The sequence below is a fragment of the Lytechinus pictus genome, chromosome 7, assembly GCF_037042905.1.
Source record: "Lytechinus pictus isolate F3 Inbred chromosome 7, Lp3.0, whole genome shotgun sequence".
NCBI lineage: Eukaryota > Metazoa > Echinodermata > Echinoidea > Temnopleuroida > Toxopneustidae > Lytechinus > Lytechinus pictus.
This window is the reverse complement of record NC_087251.1, coordinates 408,232-427,962: the sequence shown is the minus strand read 5'-3', so window position 1 is coordinate 427,962 and position 19,731 is coordinate 408,232. Positions and strand designations below refer to the sequence as shown.

Here is a 19,731-nt window from a genome sequence, read left to right as displayed (position 1 = left end):
TCAACTTTAACTACAAACGACACTTACTTTACACTGACCAACCCCTTTCTCTTGACAAATAATCATAGCCTCTCTGTTTCTTTCCTCCTTCTTTCCTGTCCTGTCTTATGCCATATGAATGTATTTTTATGATTATGTATGTATTATGTTTTATGTATTATGTATGCGCTTATGAATCTTATTTTGGGCCATCCAAACAAGCCTGATGAGCTTTAATTTGGTCCACCACTATTTCAAAATGTATTTTTATATTGCTTTGTATATATTTTAATTTTGTGGAAATAAAATGAAATGAAATGAAAGTATTTACATCAGCATCTGCTCTTTCATCAAGTTTTCAAAAACTTGGAAAAAGTGGTATCTGCACCTGTTGTCTTCAACATCACTTAATTGTGTCATGCGTGGCACAAATAGGGTATCAATGGAAATGATACGAGATCTTGGCAGCCGATCGCGTGAACGCCATGAAAATTGGCATGATAATAGTGTAGGATGTAATCTACAAGGCTCTATGGTTAATTTTTCCTAAATCAATAGATTCTTTTAAATGAATTATGCTAATTTATGCTTAAATCACTTTTTTTGCTCTAATTCACTATAAAAAGCTCTTAGAATGCAAATTTTTGGTGTAAATATTCTTTATATCATTGCTAACAATTACAAATTAAAAAAAATCCGGGGGGCTGTTTTATAAAGCTGTTAGTAAGTTAAGAGCGACTTTATTAAGAAAGAATGGTGAACCTTTGTTATGAGTTGAACCATCGCCAATGAACATTTTGGTGTATACCATTTACCACAAGAAAGGATCACCAGTCATTCTTAAAGTTGCTCTTAACTTATGAACAGCTTTATGAAACACCCACCAAGTTTAAAAATGAATTTCTTTTGTATTTCATTGTTTAATGAATTTCTAGTATTTCGTTGTTTTTTTTTCCTTGTTTTTCTTTTTTAAAACTCAATTTCTTGCAGAGCATTTTTAAAGCATAATTAAGGTAAAATCAATTAATTTCAGCTGATGAAAGTAAAAACAATAATATCTTTAAGAATAAGATGAGAAAACTCATTTTACATTGACTTTGTACACAAAGTCATGTTTTAGAGCAATTTTGGGTCTGACACGCACTTACATAATGTTGCGTTATTTTCAAACCGCATACCTGGGTATCGTAATTTTGGTCTAAAAATGCGCAAGATTTCAAAATAAAAAGTCAGTGAGTGGTGTGGTTGAAAAGTTTGGCACAGCGGAATGGTTGCGGAAAATGTTGGGGGGGGGTTGATTAACAACCCCCCCCCCCTCTGGCAGTTTTAGGGTAAAGCCTCCCAATAAGCTAAGTAGGCATGGTACAATTTAAAATTCAAAGTTTCAAAGTAAAATTAAAGTTTATTTTATTCAATTTCACAAAACATAATGTCATCAATAAATTAACAATGCATAAACACTAATTAAAGGCAGGATTTAGGTGATCAATTAAAAGCACAGCTTTTTAACACATAGATCACCTGTGAAACAGTATACAATGTAGAGATACTAGTAAGAGTATAAATACATACATGTGCATCATGTAAGCAAACAGATAGGGAGAGGGTTGAAGAAAGTGTGGAGGACAGCATTATCTACTACAGTTCATAGATGCAATTACACCTACCCTGGCACAATCAGGAAAACAGCTGGTATTTTGTTAATGTAAAAGCAATGTACCAATAATATCCCAGAAAGAAAATAGCTGTGAATTGGTAGGTAATTTTCAAAATTACAAGAACTGTTGCAGGGACATTTAGTAGCATTAACACAAATGCCAAGGGCAAAAATCTGAGGTGACGCAAGACAAATTTACCACACAGTATGCAGCTCAGTAGCCAGGGAACCAGTGAAAAGGACGATGTAGCTAAGACAACTTGTCCTTATTTGATGAAAGTTAGCTCCATTACCAAAGGTATCATCCAAACCACCTTGCCACTTGGGACTGGACCATTAGCATCATATCTGACAACTTTCTTTGATTTGGATTTGCTGAGAAGCACAGGTGTCCCATTGTTACTAGTTTGGGTAATGAACGATAACAAAAAATTGTCAGTGCTAACAGCTTTCATGAAATGGTCCCTGGATTAAATGTGTTTAACTCCATGAGATGTAGCTCAAACAGCTCATCCTTGCCTGTTGTAAGGATTATACAAGATGTTCATGATCATCTGTTAGAATCCATAAGACCTAGCTGGGATAGAATGTGGCCCTTCCTTGTCTCTGTAATGTGTCCATTACTCAGCATCTCTTCCAGTATTATGTGCACCTTCTCCAGGTTCAACATGATCTGTGTATCAATCATTAAGGCTATAACTTTCATTATTTCCTAAACATCAATTAATGTAGTGATTGGCTTGGTACCCACTCAATATACTAAAAGGATTACATGTAAAACTAATACCATCTTGCATGTAGGCCTACATGTACATGAAATGAAGTCTAAACTAGAATTTTAATTCGTCATGAGGACGAATTAGGTGATCTGTCTCTGATTTCATGATGAGGAAGACAATTAGCATGTTTATTGAGATCAATATGATCATCATGATGAAAACTGAACTTCTCTTACGAAAAGAACGTGTTGAATACTCTTGAAAAGAAAGAAATGAGAAACTTTGGAAAATAGGTGTAAATGATACACATGGTACATGTACATGTTATATGAAAAGGATTTTTTAAACTATTTTATTGTGCAATGTTTTAACTTATATACCTTGTAATGGTCATGAAGGACCATTTGTGAAATGTTGAAAAGAAAAAAAAAAAAAAAAAAATCTCATGTTCACCCCTGGGTTCCAACCCTCGACCCTGAGAAAGCAAGTCTGATGCCTTACCAACTGAGCTACACTATTTCCCATAGACTTTACACATAAGCACTATTTCCCATAGACTTTACACATAGGATCTCAAATCCAATTTTGCAAGAGAAATACGGGCATGATCCCGGGATCTGATTGGAAAATGGAGACCACATTAGCCATAGCTTACAATCTCAGCTACAACATACTCCAAGTTCAGAGAAAACCAACAAAAAGAAATGGAGATATGGCTCGCGAAATAGAAGAATGTAAAATCAAGTTTTGAGAAAAAGTCATTTCCCATAGAGATTGCACACAAAATGAGCGAAAATGACATGCCTCTATAACTTGCCATTTTTCAGGATGATCCATTCCTTTAAATGTAAATATAGCCATCACATTAGAAAGAGTATGTCCTCAGCTACAACATATAAGAAACTGAGTGAAAATTGACCAATATTTATGGAGTTAGAGTCAAATTTGCCTAACTATGATGACATCATAAGTAGCAAAATGGGAATTTAGAGTTTCGACGCCATTTTGATGACGTCATGATGAAATTTCGGGTCAAATGTGACATGAAATCATATCTCCCATCCATACTCTATTCGAATATGAAAAAAAAATTGGGGGTCAACGGACTACCTGAAGAGCTATAATGAGTTTTGTATAGGCATGTTTTTGCACATATATTGTCTATGGTTAGTGCGCGCGCGCTTGCGTGCTGTAAACTTTGATGGAGGCTAATTCCGTTATTACTTGTCGTAGAAGGTTGATCAAGGTATCAAATTACTCAGAATATTATCAATGCATTGATATAAAGAAAATGCCGATCTTATGTTGTATAGTGCCGTTACGCGCGAGAACGCGCGCGTAACCGTGCGCGCGCGCAAATTTTTGAAATGCTTAAAATGACCTGATTCGTACTCTACTTTGGTCAAAAAGTGATTTTGAGCATTTTAAAATTTTGACGCGCGCGTACGCGCACGTCGTGACCTTTACATGACCTTTGATGACATGGACAGTTGACCTTTGACCTGAAGTTAATGTGATGTAAATATTGTTAATTTTTGATAATTGATAATGTGATTTTACAAAATGGCGTCTAGATGACGTCATGATGACCTTTTGACCTTGAACTTGTTTTATACACATCACAAGTCCCCATATCTGATGATATTCTGAAGATAATTGATGATGTAGATTTGGAGATTTTGTGCTAACAAGAAAAGGGCGGAAAATAAAGAAAAATAATAAATAAATAAAAAAGAAAATTTGTACGAAATTAATAGTTGATCTGTCGATTGACAGATCACCTAAAAAGAAAATCAGCTTTGGAGTTCTTAAAGGAGAATGAAACCCTTGAAACAAGTTGAATCCATATCAAAAAGAAAAATCAAAGAAACATATTGTTGAAAGTTTGAGGAAGATTGAATGAATAATAAGAAAGTTATGAGCATTTGAATATTGAGATCACTAATGCCATGTAGATCCTCCCATTGGCAATGCGACCAAGATCTGTGATGTCACACACGTACAACTCCCTCATTGCTTTAGTACTTATTTCACTTACATTCTCACTTTTATAGAATCTATCACAAGGTGAGGTGTTCTCTTTATGAGAGGACAAGTACAGAGGTTTCACAACATTGTATCATTGATGAATCATTTGTCATATGATTAGAAAGAGCAAAAAGAGATGTTTTGGGGTATATTTTCAGTGTCCAAAAGGGGAGAGTTGTTCATCTGTGATATCATAGATCTTGGTTGCGTTGCCAATTGGAGGATCTCCATAGCATTAGTGATCTCGACATTCAAATGCTCATAACTCTTCTATTGCTAGTCCTATTTTACTCAAACTTTTGTTGATCTTATTCTTTGATTTTTCTGCTTTCACAAAAGCTAACTTGCTCCAAGAGTTTCATTCTCCTTTAAATTGCCATCAAAGTGGGAAATTTAACACTGCTGCAGGTATCTCAATCAAATTTCAAATCTAAAAACCCCTTTTTCAGCAAGTAACTTTAGCTGTTCAATTATGTAACATATTCAAATAGTTCAATTGTAATGGTTTTTAAAGTTGCAGATTAGAAATGTCCTGGGATGGTATTCCAAGAACCATTTACCTTCAATTTATCTCTGTAAAACACACCTATTTATGAAGAAATATCAATGAGAAAGGCTGTTTTATAGCACTCTCATCTCACTCAACCAATGAAAATCATTTCTGCCAGGAAGTGTGGCAAAGGAGTGAGATTGTGTCAATTTATTAAATTCAAATGAGCTTGCACAATATGCTAACACGTGTTTACATGGATTTCTTTGAAAAAATGAAAAACACTGTTATCTCTTTTAGATGTCCATATCACATTATTTCATGCATCATTTTCAAAGACCATATTCGTCACAAATTCTTTTGAAATATTTTATTAATCTACAAGAATGTTAGTATTACTGTCATTGATTAAATAATTTTTCCTCATTTTCGATAATTTTTTTTCAAAGTCACTTAAAATAATGCTTAATTTAATGATGCAGAGATAGAACCGCACCCATCCTTTTTCAAGTTCATATATTTCTTCAAATTGACATGGGCACAAGCACATCATCTGTGTAGCAAGATACCTGATGATTATTTACACAGAATTTTAGAGAAAAATATTAGTGAAGGAATGAGAATCGATCCAATAAAATATTCATGAATTTCAAAGTTTTTAATTTGCATTCGTGATGTCATATGAAAGCAGCTGCCCTCAGTGTAGGTCACATAATATGAATTCCATAAATTCTTTATTTTAATTGGTTCATGATGACTGAAAATATTTTTCTCATCAACTGGTATAAAATGATAACATCAACAGGTACATGTATCTACTAATACATATCACATGACAAACCTGTATGGAGGAATTGCTTGCATATGTTTATCAAACTTTCAATAACAGGGGTTTCTTTTTTCCCCCCACTTTATAAGCAACTTTAAATCATGGGCGAGCTAACACTTAAACATCCTTTATAAACTACTCTCTACATGTACATGTCAATAGGAAATATTCATTTCTTTCAAAGTTCTTTCAAAGGATACATCAAAGTCAGACTGTGGAAAGAAAATAAAAAAAGGAAAGAATATAACGTAGTAACGTACCATGATAGTGCATTCAAATGAGATTCTTAGCTTTCATTATTACTATTAAGTGTATTTCAAGTATCTATATAAGATTTGAGGAGGGGAGAAAGAGAAAAAAGACTGAGGGTAAGAGGGGAGAAGGGGAAGAGGATGGGAGAATGAGAAGGGAGGGGTGGAGGGGAGAAGAGGAAGAGGATTGATGAAGAAGGGAGAGGAAAGAAGGACATGGAGGGGAGAAGGGGGGAGGTAGAGGGGAGAAGCAAAAGTCAAAGAGGACGGGCAAAGGAAAAGGGGAACCTACATGTAGGAGTAGAAGGGAAAAGGGATGGGGGAGGGAACAAGGAGAGGAAGAAGGAGAGAGAGGAGGGGCTGGATGAAGAGATCTAAGGAGTGTGGTCTCTTGGGAGTGGTCAGGATGTAAGTATGCCAAGATGTTTGTAATACAGCACCTATAGCCAGTTCAGCAATCTCATGAACCATACCAGACCAAAGTCTCTGAACCAGAATTTAGACTATTATTTCAATAAAAAAAGGAGGGGGGGGGGGGGGTCACATCTTTATATTCTGCAAGTCTGTCCTTTCCATTTTTGATGTTTTTCTTTATTCTGTTTGGCCACCAAATTTCACTGAATATCAGGCCACAAAAAACAAAACAATAGTTTTGGTGGCCCAAACGGGCCATCACCAAAAGAGTTTAATACTGTGGAGTCTTGGTAAAACCAAAGTTAGATCTAATTGTCATCATATTGTTGTAGATCTAGATCTGGCACAGTTAAATTTAAACTGAACTCTGTGAAATCCTGGAATCTAAACTGAACAAGTGGAGTGCCTCTGGCTGTCTTTTGCCTGCATTACGCGCTTCGATATAGCAACAGTGCTGACTCTGAAAATGACAATAGAATAATCATTCACATGGTAATAAAAAACTATGTTCATTGACCCTAACTGACATTTGACCTTGACCATGTGACCTAAGACTCCTGCAAGACGATCAGTGATACTTGATTACCCCTATGTCGACAATTCATGAACTGTATCCGTAAACTTTCAAAGTTATGATAGCAATTAAAAAAATACCCCCCAATTTGGCCAAAGTTCATTGACCTTAAATGAAACTCATGCAGGATGTTCACTGATACTTGATTACTCTTATGTCCAAGTTTCATGAACTGATCCATAAACTTTCAGAGGTGCGATCGCAAATCAACCTAAACCCCCAACATGGCCAAAATTAATTTGACCTTTGACCTTGGTCATGTGACCTGAACCTCTAGTAGAATGTTCAGTAATACTTGATTACCCCTTTGTCCAGGTTTGATAAACTAGGTCCATATAACTTAAAGTCATGATGAAATTTCAAGAACTAAACCTTTGGTTAAAATTAAGATTTCGATGTTGATTACCCCAACATGGTCTTAGTTCATTGACCCTAAATGACCTTTGACCTCAGTCATGTGACCTGAAGCTCAGGTAGGATATTCAGTAATACTGGTTTGCCCTTATGTCCAAGTTTCATGAAATAGGTCCATATACTTTCTAAATTATGATGACATTTCAAAAACTTAACCTTCGGTTAAGATTTCAATGTTGACTCCGCCACCGAAGCCGGGAAAGCCTAGGGTCTCGCTCTGCCTTGCAGGCGAGACAAAATGATCACACAGATGATTGCCAATACAGATATTAAAGCACATGTGGGATAGTGTATCATCATTGTTGGGAAAAAGACCAATTAACTGGATTGCCATGGTTATTTTGCAAATATCTCATTACATAATTCTACCAGATTCTTTTGGCCTTTTTTTTCATAAATTTTATTAAATGCTGTACAAACTCATTTAGAAATCGTTACAAGAACTAGCATTTACATGCAAATTTTTAGGATAATTTGTACTAGGATAAACAATAAAAACATTTACTCACCACTTTTGGAAAATAGCTGTCCAATATTTCTACAAATAATTGAATGAATTCTAATATGCCAATTTCATTCTGTAAAGAGAGGGAATGAGAATACGAAATTTATGAGTAAGAGAGATATACAAGTATGTTCAACTACTGTACATGCTGCTAATTCATGAAGACAAGGGTGCAAAGGCACATCTACATGTATATGCACGACTGCACCATCTTAGATCATTTGCAAAAGGAGACTAATCAGATTAAATCATTTGAATTTCTTCTTGCTTGTGCCCATGGCAGTATGGCCTGCATACAGGATTCTATATAGCAGCAGTGGTGAATTTGAAAACAACTATTACATAATTATTCACAACCCACAACTTTTATACAGTACGTTTCAATAAAAAGTTTACACTTTGAAAAAGTCCTGAGAGTTGAAAAATATACAACATAGGGATATATTTTTCACATATATTCTTGGGTTTGGGTCTCATCTATAAAATGAAAGTAAAAGTTTTGTCATAATGTTACACTTGAGTGAGCACTGTCCATTTTTGTAAAGCTCGCAGAAATGCTAATTTTCACACTTTGTCAAGGAACAAGTGGAACGCCTCTGGCAGTCTCGCCTGCATTATGCTCTTCAATATAGCAGCAGTGCTGCCTTTGAAAACAGCTAATGAATAATTATTCACAGAAGAAAGCACTCATTAATAATAAAATATTATGTCCATTCACCCAAAATGACCTTTAACTGTGATCATGTGACCTAACACATGTGCAAAACAATCATTCATATTTGATTACCCTTATGTCAATGTTTCATGAGCTAGATCCATAAAGTTTTTAAGTTATGATGCCAATTCAACACATACTCCCAACATTGCCAGAGGTCATTAACCTTTCAATGACCTTTGATCTTGGCCATGTTCCTGAAACACGCACAGTGTATTCAGGGATACATTACTGCTCTTATATCCAAGTTTCATAAACTAGATCCATAAACTTTTAAAGTTATGATGACAATTCCTAAACAAGTGGAATGCCTCTGGCCGTCTCACCTGCATCACGCGATTCAATATAGCAGCAGTGCTGATTTTGAAAACTACTATAACTCGCACAAGATGTTCAGTGATACTTGGTTACTCTTATTTCCACGTTTTATGAACTAGACCAATACACTTATAGAGATATGATGGCAATTCAACAAATACCCCCAACGTGGCCAAAGTTCTTTGACCTTACATGACCTTTGACCTTGATCATGTGACCTGAAACTCGCACAGGATGTTCAGTGATACTTGATTACTATTATGTCCAAGTTTTATGAACTAGACCAACACACTTTCAAATTTATGGCTGTAATTCAACAAATACCCCAATTTGGCCAAAGTTCATTGACCCTAAATGACCTTTGACCTTGATCATGTGACCTGAAACTTGCACAGGATGTTCAGTAATACTTGATTACTATTATGTCCAAGTTTCATGAATCAGATCCATAAACTTTCAAAGTTATGATGGTAATTCGACAGATACCCCGAATTCGGCCAAAGTTCATTGACCCTAAATGACCTTTGACCTTGGTCATGTGACGTGAAACTCATGCAGGATGTTCAGTGATACTTGATTAACCTTATGTATAAGTTTCATGAACTAGGTCCATATATTTTCTAAGTTATGATGACATTTCAAAAACTTAACCTTAGGTTAAGATTTTGATGTTGATTCCCCCAACATGGTCTAAGTTCATTGACCCTAAATGACCTTTGACCTTGGTCATGTGACATGAAACTCAGGCAGGATGTTCAGTAATACTTGATTAACCTTATGGCCAAGTTTCATGAACTAGGTCCATATAATTTCTAAGTTATGCTGTCATTTCAAAAACTTAACCTCAGGTTAAGATTTGGTGTTGACGCCGCCGCCGCCGTCGGAAAAGCGGCGCCTATAGTCTCACTCTGCTATGCAGGTGAGACAAAAACCCCAACATGGCCAAAGTTTGTTGACCCTAAGTGATCTTTGACCTTAATCATGTGACATGAAACTCAGGCAGAATCTTCAGTGATACACTATTACCCTTATATCTAAGTTTTATGAACTAGGTCCATATACTTTCGAAATTATGATGACATTTCAAAAACTTAACCTTAGGTTAAGATTTTGATATTGATTCCCCCAACATGGTCTAAGTTCATTGACCCTAAATGACCTTTGACCTTGGTCATGTGACCTGAAACTCAGGCAGGATGTTCAGTAATACTTGATTACCCTTATGTTCAAGTTTCATGAACAAGGTCCACATACATTCTAAGTTATGACATTTCAAAAACTTAACCTTGGTTAAGATTTCAATGCTGACGACGCCGCCATCGCCGTCGTAAAAGCGGCGCCTATAGTCTGGCGAAAACAAAGTGACCGTGTGGTACATTTCTCATACAATTCTTTTCCATTTTTAGCGAATTGAAATAAAACAGATTCATTTAGATATTTTGTAACAACCTTGCCACCCAAATTAAAATTTTAACCGTAGGGAAGCACAACCTTTACCTTTTTTACGCCGGCTTGATCTGAGGACATAAAAGATTGTAAACAAAAGTTTATTTCAGACATCGCCAGCGTTCTTTCACTAACTGTTATCATTTAGAGTGGGACATTTCACATTTCATTTGATACTTGTTTCTCCACTATTTTCCCAAGCTTTACAATGATTAAGAAACCTAAATACAAGCCTAAGCCATTTCATGTGAATAACAGCTCCATGGAGAGCAGATATCCTCATGTCCTCCGATCTCAGTTCAAAATGGATAATGGATGCTCTTGAGCAGTATACTCGCCGAGAGAATCTCAGCTTTATGGGCATTCAGGAGTCTGATGATGAGAGCGAAGATGATCTTACAAGATCGTCAAGGTGGCAGATACAGCAGGTGTCAAGATTTCAGAAGCCGATATCTCTACCTGTCATCGCCTGGGATCCCCAACCAAAAGCCAAGGCAAACCAAGACAAGTTATCATGAGGTTCACGACAATGAAGGAAAGAAACGAACTGTATGACAGCAGATTAAATTGAAAGGGAAAGATGCCTGCAAAGGTGTCTTCATAAAAGAGGACATTACAATAGTCAGGTACTCCATCCTCACGGCAGCAAAGAAGGCGACCACTGTAAAGGTTGTGTCAACTAAGAATGGCAACATTATTTGTAAAATGAAAGATGACACTTACAAGACTCTTCGGTCACCAGATGACCTCTTTGACATTGGAGTGGACGATGTCGCATACAACAATTTTGGCCTTCACATTTTCGCTTGATTTTCTTGTTCTCCAGAACGGCACTGCCTCATGTTACTTCCATAAATAATGATTAATAATCATGAAACTGATGATATAGAGATAAACTCCACAAACTTATGTCCATGTTCATTTGATGTTAAGGTAAACAAGATTACTGAAAATGCTTCAAATATTTCACATGTAAACATAAGATCCCTACAAAAAATATTGATAGTTTACGATTACTATATGAATGTTCATATTTGGATTGTCTGAAGTTTGGAATGTATCTTATCCACAGATGTTAGGTTTACAAGGATATTCATTAGAAGTTCAGTGCCGTTAAGCGCCTCAAAGAGGGGGAGGTGTTGGCGCATATATTCATTCATCTGTACCATACAAAGTATTAAGTCCCAGCTTTGAAGTGAAAGATACTGAATCCCTTTGGATTGAAGCATAATTTGAAAAGCAGACTTATCTTATTGGCATATTTTATAGAAAACCAAACACAGAATACAGATGTATTAGAATTTCAGGAAAGTTTACTTGATGCACTTGAAACCTTAAAAGTGGATAAAACAAAGTGCATTTTAATGGGTGATTTTAACATTAATATGAATTACCCTGGAAATACAGAAGATGATTTATTTCAGCTTTACAGTGCATGCAATTTCAACAACTTATTAAGGTTCCGACAAGGGTGAATAATTTGTCAAGTTCTTTGATTGATCATGTATAATCAAACTTTATTGCATTGACGCCTACAGGCGACAATGCATTGTTCTTGTTCCGTATTCCTATTCCGCAATCTTCTTCTTCTTCTTCTTCGTCTTCTGCCAAAAACCCCATTCACTTAACACATAGTTTGTTAACTCTGCCCAGGCCACGTCCCTCATCCAAATCCCTCCAAACTTGGTAGACATGTTGACCAGCACCCCTAGTTGTGCACCTTCTATTTCATTTTCCAAAATCACTCATGCATGACCATCCAGGCGCCATTTTGTAAATTTCAAGTCCATTTGCATACCATTCCTAATTTTGTCCTAACTCCCGCATCCTGCATGCATGCTACAGACTTCTAACAAATTTCAGTAGATTGTTTAAGAGTTGCCCTTTCATATAAAAAATACGACTTGCCCTTCAAAATGCCGTCTTCATGCCCTAAATTCGAATCGAAGATAGTCTACGTTCAAAATGTTCATATTTATTGAAATGCAAATTAGGAAAATCGTAAAATGGCCATAACTTCCTTGTTTTTACTCATTTTCGTCTCATATTTTCATGGTTTACTAATGGTATCATCCTCCATTATTCAACAAGATTTTATGCATCAGTGACTTTCAAATTTACAAATAGCGCCCTCTATTGCAAAGTCAACAAATAGTCAAATGACAATAACTTTGTTGTTATCATTCATTTCGGTCTTATATTTTCAGGGCTGGCTTATGATATCATCCTTCATAATCCATATTCTTTTTACGCATCAGTGACCATTACATTTAGAAATAGTGCCCTCTATTGCAAACTAAAGAAATATTAAAATGGCCATAAGTTCCTTGTTTTCATTAATTTCGGTCTCATATTTTCAGGGTATGCTTATTGTATCATTCCACATAATCTATATTTTTTCACGCATCAGTGATTATTCCCTTTAAGAAATAGCGCCCTCTATTGAAAAGTGCAAAATAGTAAAATGGCCATAATATCCATGTTTTCATTCATTTTGGTCTAAAATTTTCAGGCTTTGCTAATAGTAACATGTTTTCTAATTCATCAATTTTTTACGAATCAGTAACCATTACCTGTAGAAGTAGCGCCCTCTATTGAAAAGTTGGAAAATGTAAAATTGCCATAACTTCCTCGTTTGAATCCATTTTGGTCTCATATTTAAATGGGTTTCATATTTACTAAGGGTATCTTCCTACACAATTCAACAAATTTTTACACATCAGTGACTATTAAATTTAGAAATAGCGCCCTCTATTGCAAACTAAAGAAATATTAAAATGGCCGTAAGTTCCTTGTTTTCATTCATTTTGGTTTGACATTTTCAGGGTTTTGTAATGGTAACATTTTTACTAATTAATTTGTTTTTTCACGCATCAGTGACCATTATCTTAATAAATAGCGCCCTCTATTGAAAAGTGCAAAATAGTAAAATGGCCATAATTTCCTTGTTTTCATTCATTTTGGTCTCAAATTTTCAGGGTTTTTCTCTAGTATCGTCTCTCGTATTTAAAAGGTTTTTACGCATCAGTAATCGTTACCTAAATAAATAGCGCCCTCTATTGAAAAGTCTCAAAATGTAAAATTGTCATAACTTCCTTGTTTTCATCCATTTTGGTCTCATATTTTCAGGGTTTGCTTATGGTACCATCCTACATAATCCATATTCTCACGCATCAGTGACTATTACATTTAGAAATAACGCCCTATATTGCAAACTAAATAAATATTAAAATGGCCATAAGTTCATTTTTTTTCATTCATTTCGGTCTCATATTTTCAGGGTATGCCATTTGTATCATTCCACATAATCCATATGTTTTTCACGCATCAGTGACCATTACCTTTAAGAAATAGCGCCCTCTATTGAAATATCGAAAATAGTAAAATTGCCAACTTCCTCGTTTTCATTCATTTTGGTCTCATATTTTCATTGGTTGCTTATGGTAATATCTTTGGAAATTCACAGGCGTCAATGCATGCACATCGTTCTGAAACGATTGCAGTTCTAGTTTCAAAATGTGTTTATTCAGGTACAATAGATACTGATATTTCTGATCATTTTCCCATTTATGTTATATTTGAGAATGAATTAAAGATGCGAAAAGATAAACAGACACTATTTAAGAGGAATTATAGACCTGTACTATAAAAAGGTAAGTTTTTGTGAAGAGCTCTCTGCTAAAGACTGGAGTGATATTGTAAATAAAACCAGTGTACATGATGCTTAATGATATATTCTTACAAACTTTTGGAGCCATTTGTAATAAACACGCTCTAATTTTGAAGTGTTCTGTTATAAATAAAGGGGCAAGGAACCCATGGATAACAAAAGCTATATTGAAATCAATCAAAACGAAACACAAGCTTTATTCTAAAATGATTTCATCTAACCACCATCCACAGCATGTAGAAAAATACAAGAAGTTTCGGAACATCTTGACGAATATTCTGAGAAAGGTGAAAAGGGAATATCACAGCTGCTTATTCATGACTAATAAAAATGACACAGGTCAGACCTGGAAAGTGATAAATGACCTCCTCCATAGTGATAACAGTACATCAAAGGTCACACAGGTTGAAAAGTTGTGCTCAGATACCAGTGGAGGGAGGACTCAAGTTTCTTCTGCAGAGGAAATCGGCAGGTTTTTAATAACTTTTTCGTAAATGTGGGTCCGAAATTAGCAAGTTACATACATGAAGACACTACTGGTGGTAGGTTTAGAGATTATCTTTGCAATAAAGGTAAAGATACAATGGCTTTTAAAGGGATGGTCCGGGCTGAATAATATTTATATCAAAATAAATAGAGTAAATTTTATAGAGCAAAATGCTGACAATTTCATCAAAATCGGATAACAAATAACGAAGTTTAAAATTTAAAGTTTAGCAATATTTTTTTTAAACAGTTATATGCATGTCATTATGATTATTCATTAGGTGGGTTGATGATGTCACATTCCCACTTTCCTTTTTCTTATGTGATTACATGAAATCACAATTGTTTCATTTTTTCATACATGTGTAAATGATGTGTCTCCATTATAATGAAATATGTTGCAGCAATGAATAATTAATGCACTTAATCAGTTGTCAATCCAAATGTTTTAGTTCTTGGTAATTTTTTTTTTAATAAACCTAATTTCATATAATAAAATACAAAAGAACAAGTGGGGATATGACATCATCAGTTTGCTCATTGAATATTCATGAAGACAAGCCTTAAACTGTTTCTTTCACCGGAATAATGCAAATCTTTAAAATTCAATAACTCTGTTATTTGTTATCTAACTTGGATCAAATTTTCGGCATTTTGCTCTGTGAATTTCACTCTATTTATTGAGATATTTTCAGCATGGAGTATCCCTATAAACCAGTTACAGAATATGAGGTCCAATGTCAATTACTGTCTCTGAATGTAAATAAAGCATGTGGTCATGATACTATCCCAGCTAGGTTAATAAGTGATGCAGCAGATTTTATTGCGAAACCATTGTCTCATATTTTTCATCTCTCACTTCTTACAGGGAGAGTTCCAAATTCAATGAAAGTGGCCAAAGTCACTCCTACCTAAAAAAAGGGTGAAATGGATAACCCTGGTAATTATCGTCCAATATCTGTCCTTCCACTATTTGCAAAGGTTTTAAAAAGAATGATAAATGATAGATTACTTGTCTTCTTGGAAAGGAATGAAACATTGTATAAGCATCAGTATGGTTTTAGGAAAAGTTAAGTACAAAACTTTCCTTAATTAACCTGATTAATGATGTTATTAAGTCGACAGACAACAGAATGGTTACAATTGGAATTTTCATTGATTTTAAAAAGGCATTTGATACAATAGATCATACTATTTTGTTCAAGAAATTAGAACATTATGGGTTGGAAGGTCTGCCCCTTCAATGTTTCAAGGATTACTTATCTGATAGATTTCAGTTTGTAACTTATAATGGGGTACTTTCTGAGTACAGTCCAATAACTTGCAGCGTATCTCAGGGGTCTGTTCTTGGACCAACTCTCTTTCTTTTGTATAGTAATGACTTATACCAAGGTCAAGTGACTATTTCACTTTTAGATTGTTTGCTGATGATTCCAATTTGTTTCATACATTTCAGGCCGGAAAATATGAGATAGATCTGGGAGAAGTGACCCTAGAATTGAAGAAAGTTCTAAATTGGAGTAATGTCAATGAAGTTACTATAAACTTGTCAAAGACAAATTACATGTACATGTATATGCTAATTAGAGAGAAGAGACAGGCAATCAAGGTAACAGGGAAAATTCAACTCATGGACACAGAGGTGCATGAAGTAGATGTTACAACATTTATTGGTGTAGACATTGATAAACATTTGACTTGGAAAAGTCATATTGCAAAAATTAAATTATGCATAGGGCCTACTCAAGAAAGTTGGTATTCTATATTGACTGAGACAGTTTGTGCCAAGAAGTATTTTGATTCTGCTGTACTAGACATTCATGAAGCCCCACATCATATATAGTATTGAAGTCTGGGGTGGGGCTAGAAAAATTGATCTGGATTCTATATTATTGATTTAAAAAATGGCAGTGCATGCTATAACATTCAGTACGTACATGACAAGATCAGCACCATTATTCAGGGTTCTTAAGATACTTGACATTTTCCAACTGTATAGATTATCTATCTGTAGTTCTATGTATGAGCTAATTAATACAAATTTGCCACATTCACTGCTACAATATTGTTCACTAATTCAACATAGATATAATACAAGGCAAAAGGAAGATGAGAATCTGTATGTACCAAAGGTTAGGACAAGCTTGGGAAAAGAGTGTTTATCTTATGTAGGCACAACTTCTTGGAACGAGCTACCAATCAAAATCAGAAAGAAACCATCAAGATCAAGTTTTCGTAGAGCTGTTGTTGAACATCTGTTGGAAAAATGAAACTTTGTTATCATCTTAACGGTATTTTTGTTATCTATATATCTTTCATATACTGTTAGTTTTTGTTAAAATTGTTATGTAGGCATTGTTTATATAATATAGAGTATATTTAGTAGACTCACGATTGTTCATTCTTAACTAACAAGTTAAGAAACATGTTTCTATCTGCCTAAACTAGAAGGGGCCAGGCTTGACTAGCATTCATGCTATTTTCTGGTTCCTATTATCCTTGCTTTTCTATGTATTCATAACTGATTGGCTGTAAACTTATAAATTGTTATTATCATTGCATTGGATAATAAATAAATTCATTCATATCATCACGATGGCCCTTGGTATGTGTGTGTGTGTGTGGGGGGGGGGGCACAATGGCGCTTTGTGAAGTGTTTTTGGCAAGGAAAAAGCTTTAACGGAAAAAGATATCTTCAAATCAATCTTCCTAGCTTAAGTCCATGTGTTCTACTTTTATTCACATAACTATTTCCAAGTTCTGCGCAAATCATTTTTCACGAACTTTTCAAAAGTGAGTGGTGCTCACTCAAGTGGAAAGATTTTTCAACAGTTATATCGTCATTTGCTTAAAGAGATCTGTACCAATGTTAAAATGTGGAAAAAGCTTCAGGATATTGCAAATTCATAATTTTACAGCATTATTTCTAAGTGGAAATTTTTTCTGATACGGAGTGTCTGTATAATAAATTTCTATATTCTTTGACCCTATATGACCTTTATTTTGTGAAATACATGTAAGACTTGATCAACACAATCAATAATACTTGATTACACTAATGTCCATGTTTCATAAATTAGATCAATAAACTTTCAAAGTTATGACACTTCAACAAATACCCCAACATGGGCAAAGTTCATTGACCTTGAATGACCTTTGTCATGTGACCTGAAAAAGGATATTTACTGACACTTGATTACACACGTCTTTTTTATGAACTATGTCCACATACTTTCTAACTTATGACATTTCAAAAACTTTCTGAAAATCATGCAGGATTTTCACTGATACTTAATTACAATTGTCCTTGTTTCTTGAACTACAGTACAAGTATGTCCACATACTTTCTAACTTAATCATGACAAAATTTAAAAAACTTAATCTTGGTTAAGATTTCAATGTTGATGACACCGCCCTCACTGCCTATAGCCTCGCGCTGCTATGCAGGTGAGAAAAAAACTTAGCATTTTGTTAGATTACCTTTACCTTAATTTTAGCCCTTCGCAGATTTCATGATCGACATATTTCTTACCTCCTCCTCGTCCACACCACAGATGATGAAAACTGATGCAAATTGACGGAAAATGATCTTCAGGTCATGGTAATCAAAGAAAGAACACTGCACAGAAATAGAATGATAATACAACAATAAAGAAATAACAAAAAACAACAAATTTTGCTGCAATCCTTATTGGGAACAATGTGCATGCATTGACACATGTACATGCTAAGCTTGGAATATTGAACTACATAGAGAGGGAGAGAGAGAGAGAGAAAGTGGGCGGTAGGAATATGCATACCAATCAAATCACCTTTTTGCAGGAAACCAATTCTGCAACAGATACTGTGTACAAATCTGTTGTTGATATATATATATATGCATTTTTTTAGTCTGAGGCATGAGGCGAAACCGTTGTTGTAGAAGGCAAACCCCCCGATTACGAACCATGGAAAACCTCAATCACCCCGGGCCAGTTATTTAAGTATCTAAACATGTGTTTCTTGACCTTGATGGATCTGAAGAAAAAAAAACCGCAATTTACATACGCAGCGCGCCGATTAGGCCCGTTTCGGGTACACGTGTTCACGCCCGGTCAAGTCAGTGCACGTGTACTGAATTTCATGACCGTGTACACAGTAGCATCTGTATAAAACTTGCGTGGGAGTTGTAAACAAGTGAACAATTATTTGATTGAACACAATTCTATTACCATGCTCACAGCCTCACATTAATTGCAAGTTCCCTGACGCTGCAAAAGTTTTAATCACTAAAATTCTACTTGCATACCCACCCTTGAAGTTCTGTATTTGCGCAAGAAGCCACGGCGCTCACTCACATTTTTTATGAATGAAATCTGTCTTGGGCCGGCCTGGGGCACGGGCAGCGTTCACGATGTTTACATACGATGCAGTGACGTTATGATTGATAAAACTAGCTATGAGCTTTTTGGCGCTCCTTAATAACTACTACTTACTAGATTTCTATTTCCCCGAAATGAAACCATGTGCAATAATGATGCCTATTCGGCATTAATTTGAAGTTTTATTTTTATCTTAATTCGAGTCTTACTCGTCTGTTCATGCTGAAGTAATTTATGCACGATGAATTCATGAATGGAATTTACCGTCATCGATTGCGCATGTGCATTGTGCTTTTATCAAACCAGATCGAAATTGTTCTGAAAGGAAAATCATGACGCGATCAACGTAAAATAAAGCTTGCTTTCATTAACAATATTTCTTATTATGACCATAGAACATTATTTAATTGTAATATTTTTATATTTAATTTGCAAATGATAACCATTAATAAGAATTTAGATCTTGCTGTTACTCCATTCAATTCAATTTGTATTTCGTTTCCATTTTTAATGACCGACATCACAAATTAACGAGTGATGGGTGCATTTGTCTAAAAAAATTATATCACGCCACGATTGATTTTCAAACATCGTCGTTGAAGAAACTCTTCTCACGATCGTAATATCACCATAGAATACAATTTTACATGACAAAGCAGAGAAAATTACATTTGATATTTATTCCCATCAATTTGAAGCTTGTTTGTGCCCATCTCCGAATTAGAATTCATGAATGGAAAATTACCGGTATACCCAGTTGTTGTGTGTCCGGACAGGTTGTGTGTCCGGACGATCAATTTTAGAAAGTAATTTGGAAAAATTTACAAGCGAAGTTTCATCAATTTTTAGTTCAAAATGTTAGGAAATATTAGAGA

General features: G+C 35.1%; 1 long non-coding RNA gene across 1 annotated transcript; it reads right to left on the bottom strand.

The window, feature by feature from the left end:
• Window positions 1-1,361: 1,361 nt before the first annotated feature.
• LOC135154674 (uncharacterized) lies at window positions 1,362-16,711 on the bottom strand. Its single transcript, XR_010294021.1, has 3 exons — window positions 16,623-16,711; window positions 7,865-7,933; window positions 1,362-2,329 (listed from the first exon to the last, which is right to left on the bottom strand). It is a non-coding gene; the product is annotated as an uncharacterized LOC135154674 (long non-coding RNA).
• Between the last annotated feature and the right edge of the window lie 3,020 nt (window positions 16,712-19,731).